Genomic DNA, 10,128 nt, shown 5'->3' on the forward strand with positions numbered 1-10,128 from the left:
TGGATCAGCCAAACCTGAATATGCGCCAAAGGAGATGGTTGGATGTGGTGAAGGATGAGGATTGTGAGATCCTGTACCAACCGGGCAAGGCTAATGTCGTAGTCGATGCTTTGAGTTCGTAGGGCGGAGAGCGCCCTGATTCAAGACGTTTGTATGATATTGACAGTGATGACTTCGGTATTGGAGACCATCCGAGGGGCCCATGCTGAGGCTGCGAGAACAGAAAACCGAAAGAGGGAGCGGGTTGTCGAGCGGGTTTCGGAGTTCGTTACTGATAGTCGGGGACTCATGACATTTCAGGGACTGATTTGGGTACCGTTTGTGGGCAGGACACGTACCATTTTGATGGAAGAAGCACATCCATCGAAGTTCTCGATCCATCCCGGGGCTACTAAGATGTATTTGGATCTAAAGAGGGAGTATTGGTGGCCCTGTATGAAGAGGGATGTTGCATGGTTCGTCGAGAGGTGCCTGACTTGTCGCCAGGTTAAGTCCGAGCACCAGCGTCCGCATAGTAAGTTGCAGCCGCTGGAGATTCTCGAGTGGAAGTGGGAACAAATTACCATGGATTTTATCACCAAATTGCCAAGGACTGCGAGAGTGGTCGATGCAATTTGGGTGATTGTGGATAGGTTGATGAAGAGCGCTCATTTTCTTGCTATCAGTGAGAGCTCTTCTGCTGAGAGGTTGTCAGAGTTGTATGTGAGGGAGGTGGTATCGCGGCATGCAATTGGATAGACTAAGTCCAACAAAGGTGTCTAAGTCCATAACTATTTCTGGTATGTACTTGACCCGACCCGATATGGTCCATTTGGGTTGCATGGCAGCATGCAATTGGATAGACTAAATGAGAGAAATAACACTTGGAGATTATTAATATATTATAAGTTCTAATATATTAATAATATTATTTGATTAGTTTGATCAAGAATTAATTTAGAATTAATTAAGTGATCAAAAGATAACTAATTAAATATATGGGTGGATTATGTAAATCATCCATATCTTGTTTAGTGGGCTATGAGGCTCCATGGATTATCAAGTTGGGTTCCACCCATAGGATGCTCCATGGGAGTTACAAACCCATGGGTCATGGAAATGTAGAGTCATGACACATTAGGGTTTACATGGTGTAACCCTAGATGTGTCAACACTATATAAGAATCTTATTCTCCACCGAAATCGGCTACACATATGAAACAAGAGGGCTAGGTCGATTTCAAGAAGTGTGTATTCTCTCAAAAGTCTTTCCAAGAGCATTTGGTGTTGTGTGAAGCATTTGAAGCATCACACTTGGGGTTTTCCATAACTTGTTAACAACTAGTTATCAAAATTACAAAGTTTTAAGTGTAATTTTGATTCATGAAAGTGTTCATATTCCTGTTCTTGATCTTATGATGTTTAGATGATCATAGGAATTATTTGTAACCTATGTGGTAGATTAATTCTTGATCATAATGTGTTTTAATGGAGTCCATAACTTGTCCTCAAGTTATGGAAAACCAAAAGTCACTTGAATTAAAAAACCATTAAATGAACACAAGAGTTAGAAGCAGCATTGGAACAAGTTATGGAAAACCAAAAGTCACTTGAATTAAAAAACCATTATTATTCTAGAGTTAGAAGAAGCATTAATATCTAAACTAATCTATTACTCTAGAGTTAGAAGCAGCATTGGAACAAGTTATGGAAAACCATTTGGATTAGAGCTAGAAGCAGCATTGGAACAAGTTATGGAAAACCAAAAGTCACTTGAATTAAAAAACCATTATTACTATATTAAACTCATAAGTTACAAGAAATGAAAAGTTTTGAAAGTTTACAAAACTTGCCCTCAAGTTTTGGAACAAGTAAAGTCATGTTAAAACATTAGTTCCAACCCTTAGAATTTTAAAAGTTAAAATTCAACCCTTATACTTATATTATTATAATTTAATAATTATATATATATATATATATATATATATATATATATATATATATATATATATATATATATATATATAAGAACAAAGTCGTCTTACCGCTAGTATGCCTCATTCATGAAGCCGGTCTATAAGGTGGGTATAAGGTTGTTGCCTATAAAAGGGAAACTTAATGGGTGTCCACTCTCACACACCGCTTGCTTGACTGGTGGAGGGTCGTTAGCCAAACGGGTAGGACAAGGACTTATAAATTCTCATTAAAAGTATGATAAATATTATAAAGTAACTAAATGTTTTATTAAATTCCCAATCTTAGTTACTTTAGGAAGAATGTGAATAAGGTGCTAATCCATGAAATTACATTTTACAATTTGTTTAAGTCATTGGTGGAGCATGTGTGGTTAACTGGCACACTAACTTGGACTTAACAAGGTAGGTAAAGGGTGACTTAAGGTTTATTATAGTATCGGTGCAGCGTGTGTGGTTTACCGGCACATCGATTGAGTGATAAACTTTAAGGGTACCAATTGATTTGCATGGTTACTTCACGCCTCGTTTTGTGATCCTCGGTATCCCAGTCACAAAACTTGGAGGGCACACTCGAGATTGAAACATGCATTTGAAAAGTTTATTGAATCTCAAAGAATCTAGGATTTTCTAAGAACCAATCAAAAACCTAATATTTAATATTTCGGTTTTTGTGGTGGAAATTGGTGAATCGTCATTCAACTACCTTTCAAATATGTTATAGCTTGGATTACGGCATACCTCTTCTAAGTTATAATATATTGTGATTGGATCTTGGCCTTAATATTACATTTGGGTGTATTATTAAGGACTCTATTAATATCTAAACTCATCTTGTCCTCTTCCTTCAGATGTCTTCAAACAATGCTGCTTCTGGATCTAATCCAAATGGCTCCTTTACCCTTATGAACTTGTGTGGCAAAGTCACTTTTGATGGATCCAACTTGAATGAGTGGATCAGAAACATCAGGATCATTACCCGCTACGAGGACAAAGAATATTTCCTTGACAAGGAGCTTAAGGAGATTGATGAGACCACTGCAACTCCTCAGGCGATCGTTGACTTTCAGGCACATGAAAGGGATGCTATGAAAGTGGCATGCATCATGATGGCCACGATGACAGCGGAACTCCAAAAGTCCTATGAGGATTTCTACCCTTATGAAATGCACCAAGATCTGATGGAAAGATACCATCAAAGTGCACGACAAGACAGGTATGAAATCATCTGCTCCATGATAACAACCATGATGAAGGATGGGGAATCCGTCACGAGCCACATGCAAAAAATGCAAAGGTATATGGATTGATTGCTGAAGCTTAATGTGAACTTCCCTGAGGAGCTTGCAATAGATATTATTTTGCACTCCTTACCATCGTGCTATGATCAATTCCGCATGACATATCACATGCATAAGGAAGAAGTCACACTCAACAAACTTCAGGGACTTCTCAAGACCGCTGAAACAGGTCTTAAGGGGAAGTCGGTTGTTGACACTCCTACTCCAAACTCCACTTCGGTTTTGGCAATCGGGAAAAGTCGAGGGAAGAAGAGAAAGAGCTCTTCAAAGGATACCAAGGCTCAAACCCTTGATGGCTCTTCTTCAAGTGGAACCAAGAAAGCTTTCATCACTCCTTCTTCTGACCCAAAAGAGGCTGAATGCTTCTATTACCATGAAAAATAACATTGGAAGCAAAACTGCCCAAAATACCAGCAATATGTGAAGGATGCGAAAGTTAAACCCAACCATGCAGGTATTTACACTATCATTTCTAATAACTCACCCCATTCTAAATCTTGGGTCCTTGATACCGGTTGTGGTATTCATATTTGTTGTGACTTGTAGGGACTAAGAAGAAGTGAGAATAAACATAATCATGGGGAATAGGAAAGTTACACCTGTCGCCAAGATTGGAGTTTATACTTTGTCGCTAAGTAGTGGGTTAAATTTAGATTTGAATAAATGTTGTTATTCGCCAGAAATGGCAAGAAATATTATTTCCTTTCATGCATTATATAAACAAGGTTTCACCTTTTCCTTTGATAATGAAGTTGGTTCGATTAATGCTTTCTTTAATAATGTTCTTTATTTTAAAGCATTACCTTGTGATGATGTGTATGAAGTTGTATATGTTATATATAACTTAGGAAATAATGTTTTGTGTATTGATTCTCTTAATAATAATAACTTGGATAAAGCATAATTATGGCATTGTCGTCTTGGACATATAAACAAGAAACGCATAGGCCAACTCCAAAAGGATGGAGTATTGGAGCCGTTTGACCTAAAGTCAGATGATAGTTGCGAATCATGCTTACTTTGAAAAATAACAAAGTCACCCTTCACAGGCTCGTGTGAGAGGGGTGAAGTTTTGTTGGACCTTGTACACACGGATGTGTGTGGACCATTCAAACATGCCACAAGGGATGCTAATCGTTATTATTTGACTTTTACTGATGATTACTGTAGATATGGATATGTCGACTTAATCAAGCATAAGTCAAAGACTTTCAAAAGGTTTAAGGAATTTAAACAGGAAGTCGAGAATCAATTGGGCAGGAACATTAAGATGCTTCGATCCGATCGAGGTTGTGAGTATCTTAGTTCAGAGTTCCTCGACTATATTAGGGAATGTGGGATTGTCTCACAATTGACACCTTACAGGACACCACAGTTGAATGGTGTGGCTGAGAGGTGTAATCGAACCTTGTTGGACATGGTTCGTTCCATGATGAGTCGAGCTTCGCTACCAATCTCATTCTGGGGTTATGCCTTAGAGACTGCCGCCCATATCCTTAATCTAGTCCCTACAAAGAAAGTTGCCAAAACTCCTCACGAGATGTGGACTAGTAAAGTACCCAAACTAGACCACATCAAGATTTGGGGTTGCGAGGCTTTTGTGCGACGCAAGACTCATGATAAGCTTGAACCTCGAAGCGAGAGGTGTATTTTCATCGGCTACCCATAGCAATCCTTTGGTTACCTCTTCTATAGACCTAGTCATAACGTGGTCTTTGTAGCAAGAAGAGGAGTGTTTCGAGAAAGAGAGTTTATAAGCCAAGGAGATAGTGGGAGGCAAATTGATCTTGAAGAAATTCAAGAGTCAAGTGGTGAAGGATCTTCAAACACTAGCCCTCAACTTGAGGATGAAACTCCTGTTGAGCCAATTGACAAATCTGTACCTCTGAGGCATTCCATGAGAGTTAGGAGTGCACCTGAGCATTACTATGGTTTCCATATTACTACAGAAGGTGAGACACTTATTAGTGATGGGACACTGGTAGGTCTGGATGATCCTAACACCTACGAGGAAGCCATGGCAGGCCCTGAGTCTGCTAAATGGAAAGAGGCTATGGATAGCGAGATACAATCCATGTATGACAATCAAGTTTGGAACTTGGTTGAGAATGTACCAGGTCGTAAGACTGTAGGGTGCAAATGAATCTTCGAGAAGAAGACCGACATGGATGGTAATGTACACACTTATAAGGCTCGACTGGTTGCAAAGGGCTTATCTCAAATTCCTGGAGTGGACTATGATGAGACGTTTTCTCCAATAGCCAAGATTAAGTCTATTAGGGTTATGTTAGCCATAGCTGCATTTCATGACTATGAAATTCTGCAAATAGATGTCAAAACCACTTTCCTTAATGGAAAGTTGGCTGAAGATGTTTACATGAGTCAGCCAGAAGGTTTTGTCAGCAACGAGTAGCCTAATAGAGTGTGTAAGCTTTAGAAATCCATTTATGGATTGAAGCAAGCACCTCGCAGATGGAATCTTTGCTTTGATGAAAAGGTCAAGGAATTTAGCTTTTCTAGGAGTGAAGATGAATCTTGTGTGTATGTCAAGGCTAGTGGGAGTATAGTTAGCTTTTTGGTATTGTATGTGGATGACATACAACTCATAGGAAATGACATCCCAACTCTGTAGGAAGCTAAGTCCTGGCTTGGTAAGTGTTTCTCTATGAAGGACCTAAGAGAAGCTGCCTATATTCTAGGGATAAGGATCTTGAGAGATCAGAGTAAGAGACTAATTAGACTTAGTCAGAGTACTTACTTGGATAAGGTGCTGAAGAGATTCAGCATCCAGGATTCCAAGAAAGGAGAGTTACCCATCCAGAGTAACGCCAGATTGAGTAAGACATAAAGCCCTAGCAATGAAGCTAAGATAGCAGAAATGAGTCAAATACCTTATGCTTCAGTTGTAGGATCGATCATGTATGCTATTACGTGTACTCGACCTGATGTAGCCTTTGCCCTGAGCATGGTTAGCAGGTATCAAGGGAACCCTGGCAAGGCACACTGGATTGCGGTAAAGAATATCCTCAAGTACCTACGAAGGACTAAGGATCGGGTCCTGACCCTCGGTGGGAGTGATGACTTGAGAGTTGTAGGGTATAGTGATGCTAGCTTCTAGACTGATAGGGATAATTTCCGCTCTCAGTCGGGCTGGGTCTTTACCCTAAATGGAGGAGCAATTTCTTGGAAGAGTTCCAAGCAAGAGACAGTGGCTGATTCAACTTGTGAATCAGAGTATATTGCAGCGAGCGAGGCGGCAAAGGAGGCGATATGGCTGAAGAACTTCATTGGAGACCTTGGAGTTGTACCAGCTATTAAAGAGCCAATGGAAATTTTCTGTGATAGTGAAAGCGATGTTGCCTTAGCCAAGGAACCAAGGGATCACGGGAGATCCAAACACATCGACAGAAAATACCATTTTATCAGACATCGAATAGAAGAAGGACTCCTCGTGGCAAACAGGGTATCGTCGGATGAGAACCCAACAGATCCCCTCACGAAGGGACTGACTCGGGTTAAGCGTCTCCAGCATGCTCGGAGCATAGGGCTGAAGGATGATATTAGATTTAGTAGTTAGATAACCTCAAAATTTGTAAAGTCTAATTGACATTAGATGATGAATAAAAGGTGTTTTATTTATGAGTAAAGTGTTGCTATCTCTTGTCGATCGTTTACTATATTTCTTTTGCATGTTTTGACTTCCAAAATAATTTTGTTTGGTATAACATATTATTCAAACCTCCATAGTCGGTCATATCTCGGAAGTAGGTATGAATCAAGACTGACATGATTGGTTGCAGAGGTCTATGGTGTTGGACAAGGCTACAACAATCATGAGTGCTCATAAGTTCTGAGCATTGGACTCAACCCACGCTCACTGGAATCACTTCATGGAATTCTATCTCAAGTTATGATTGATTGTACAAGTTGGTTATGCATTGATTCTACGAAAACGCATTGGTAACTCGATGTTATAAAACGTGCTTTTGTGTATAATTCAATGAGTGGTAGAACAAACATATGAGTTGAAGTTTATCTGTTCCTTCTTGGACTACAAGCTGATATCTGGGCCCGTCGATGATTTTTTTTTGACCTATGTACTGGGCCCGGTTAGAACTAAGTTGATGTGTTCAATTAAGTTCTTTGTCAAACAAATCGGAAATCGGGAAACAAACTATTGGACAATAAGTAAGATATTGTTCCATGTATTTGTCCTGCTGATATCTAGAACAGAGGATTATATGATCCCTTATCTTAAATGGTGTACCATCATCTTCTCAGTTCCGAGAAACCTTGAAAAGAGCTACGATTGCTGACCGATTCCTGAAGTCATACTTGTAGTAATAGTTATTAAACTTATCCAAGTGGGAGACTGTTGGATAAGGTGTCTAAGTCCATAACAGTCTCAATATCTTATATTAATGATTCATATTTCATATTTAAAGAGTTAAACCAAACTTGAGCAAATAATTTTTACGACGAATTAAATTTGTGAAAACAGTGTATTTTTAAAAACAATTTCATGAAAATTCATTTATAAAAACTTAGCTTGACCAACCTCTCCTTTTTTTCCGAACTCATCCAGTTAACGCGGTAAGCTCCATAATGGACAGAAAATCCAAGCTTACCCCTATGATTCCACTATTGAGGGATCAATGTCATTATACCACACATCTTCTTTGTCTTGATCAATTCTTCAGATTTAACTTGCTTGCTTCTTGATTTCGACTTGAACTTGACTTGGATTTAACTTTGAATTGCATATTTCTTCAAGTTCCTTGATATACTATTTCTAACATAAATATATTGACTGGGCGAATATTTTACTTTGAGGCCCACCATATCTTTAATACTTCAAAAATGATAACTATTATGGGGGTATAACGAGAGTTCCCTCCCAACGTTAAAAGGCGTAGAAACTATAGGGTTCAATACTTCAAGGAATGATAAGGGTTATCCAATCTAGGTTCTTTTTAAGGCATTCAAGGATATTATTTTCAAAACATTGTTCGTTTTTCCATCCCACACTTTCATTGTAAAAACTATTTGGCTCTTATGTTGGTTCATATTGAAAACATTTAACGTACCTGAAAAGATAATTCTTATTATTGATTGTAATGAGACTATTGTTTTCAGCAACTATCACATTTCATCTTCACAGAGCTATCGAATGTAAAAAAATATCCTGATCTCATGTATATTTCAATTTTTTTTATTTAATGTAGAAAATAAAAAATAACTAGAAATAAAAATATTTTTAGGTTTTTTATTTTTTAAATGCAATGCATAAAATAAAATGCAAACAGAAAAATAAAATTTGCAAAATTTTAAATGAAAAATTGTAAAATTATTTTTTTTTTTTAACAAAAATGCAAATATATTACACTAATCCTCTCCCCAAGCTTAAAATGATGCATTGTCCTCAATGCTTAGAGAGGAATAACAACTCCATAAAGAAGATAAGCAAAAACATGTAGCCAGAAAAGAATGTACTTGATAAGTTTGCAGAAATCTGATTTGGACAATGAATGTTGACGAAAAATCTGAATTTCAGGAACTCAGTCGATCCTCTGATTTCCTCAAGCTTGCTTGGAACTGTGATCATCTCTTTATTCACAGCAATAAAAACTAAAAACTACTCATCAGGTTGCCTCCCAGAAAGCCACCCTTTTTTAAGGTCGTTGGCTCGACCATGCTTGAAGACTAGATTACCTATGAGTAAAGATTTTGGTAAAAACAATTAGCAGTACCATGTCCCTGGCAACGGCACCAATTCGTTAACACGTTGTGGCGCACGTATTAAGCACTGGGTGTTAAGCACAGGGTGAGTAAATAAATTATCACTGCTGGTTGCACTAAAAATATAGCACAGGGAAGCATGGTCGAATCCTCAGGGACACAGCCTCATGGTCAATGGCTTTTTGCATCAGGCACAATCTAGTGAAGAAATATAATATAAAAGGGGGATTTGAATTAAACTAAATGTTAGAATTACAGTGATATTAAATTAAACTAAAATCAATAATAAAAACGATTTCAGCTCTGCTGCGACTTTCCTAATCATGCAATCAACATTGACTTGGTTATTTGAGATGCGTTCTATCTAAGCTGATACTGAGAAAAACTAACAAGCTCTAGTAATTCCACTTTTACCTTATTTAGTTAACCAAAACAAGCTATTTAATTAACCCTAACTTTCTACTGTTCAATTAAATAACCTCTTAATTGAATCAGAAAATTTGCATTATAATCTATGTAAAATTCCCAGCAATACCCAATACTTCTCACTGGCTCGGAAGAGTAAAGATATGATTTTTACAGTTTATACCAGAGTTAAATCCGAAAATGGAACCAATATGATACTTGTTACTTTTAGCAGTTGACAAGAACAATTCCGGATTCTATTAACTGATTAACTGGAATGATAAAACCTAGCTAGGTGATCAAACTAACAAGAATCAAAATCAAACATTCATTAAGCTCAAAACTGAAGAATCTAGATAGAAACACAAATCAAAAACCAGATCTAATGATCAATCACATGAAAAGTACTTGTCTTATGCAAAATTGAAAACTAAGGTTTAGCTAGACATGGCCAAAATCTGATAAAAATAGATGAAAAGAGACATCAAACAACTAATCTTACTAATCTACTTGAAGGAGATGATCCACAGTCTACAGATCTTCAGAAATTGATGAAATCAGAGAAGTAACACCTCCAAAATCGTATTTTCGTCGTCTGATACCTTTGGAATCGTTAACTTAGGTTAGTGGAAGGCTATCAGGATCTTTTTATACGTCCAGTAGCAAAAACAGCGTACCTGCGATCGTATGTACACAACCTGCGATCGCAGGTTTTCAAATAAACACATCTG

The sequence above is a fragment of the Lactuca saligna genome, chromosome 3 (genome assembly GCF_052625555.1).
Source record: "Lactuca saligna cultivar CGN05327 chromosome 3, ASM5262555v1, whole genome shotgun sequence".
Taxonomy (NCBI): Eukaryota; Viridiplantae; Streptophyta; class Magnoliopsida; order Asterales; family Asteraceae; genus Lactuca; species Lactuca saligna.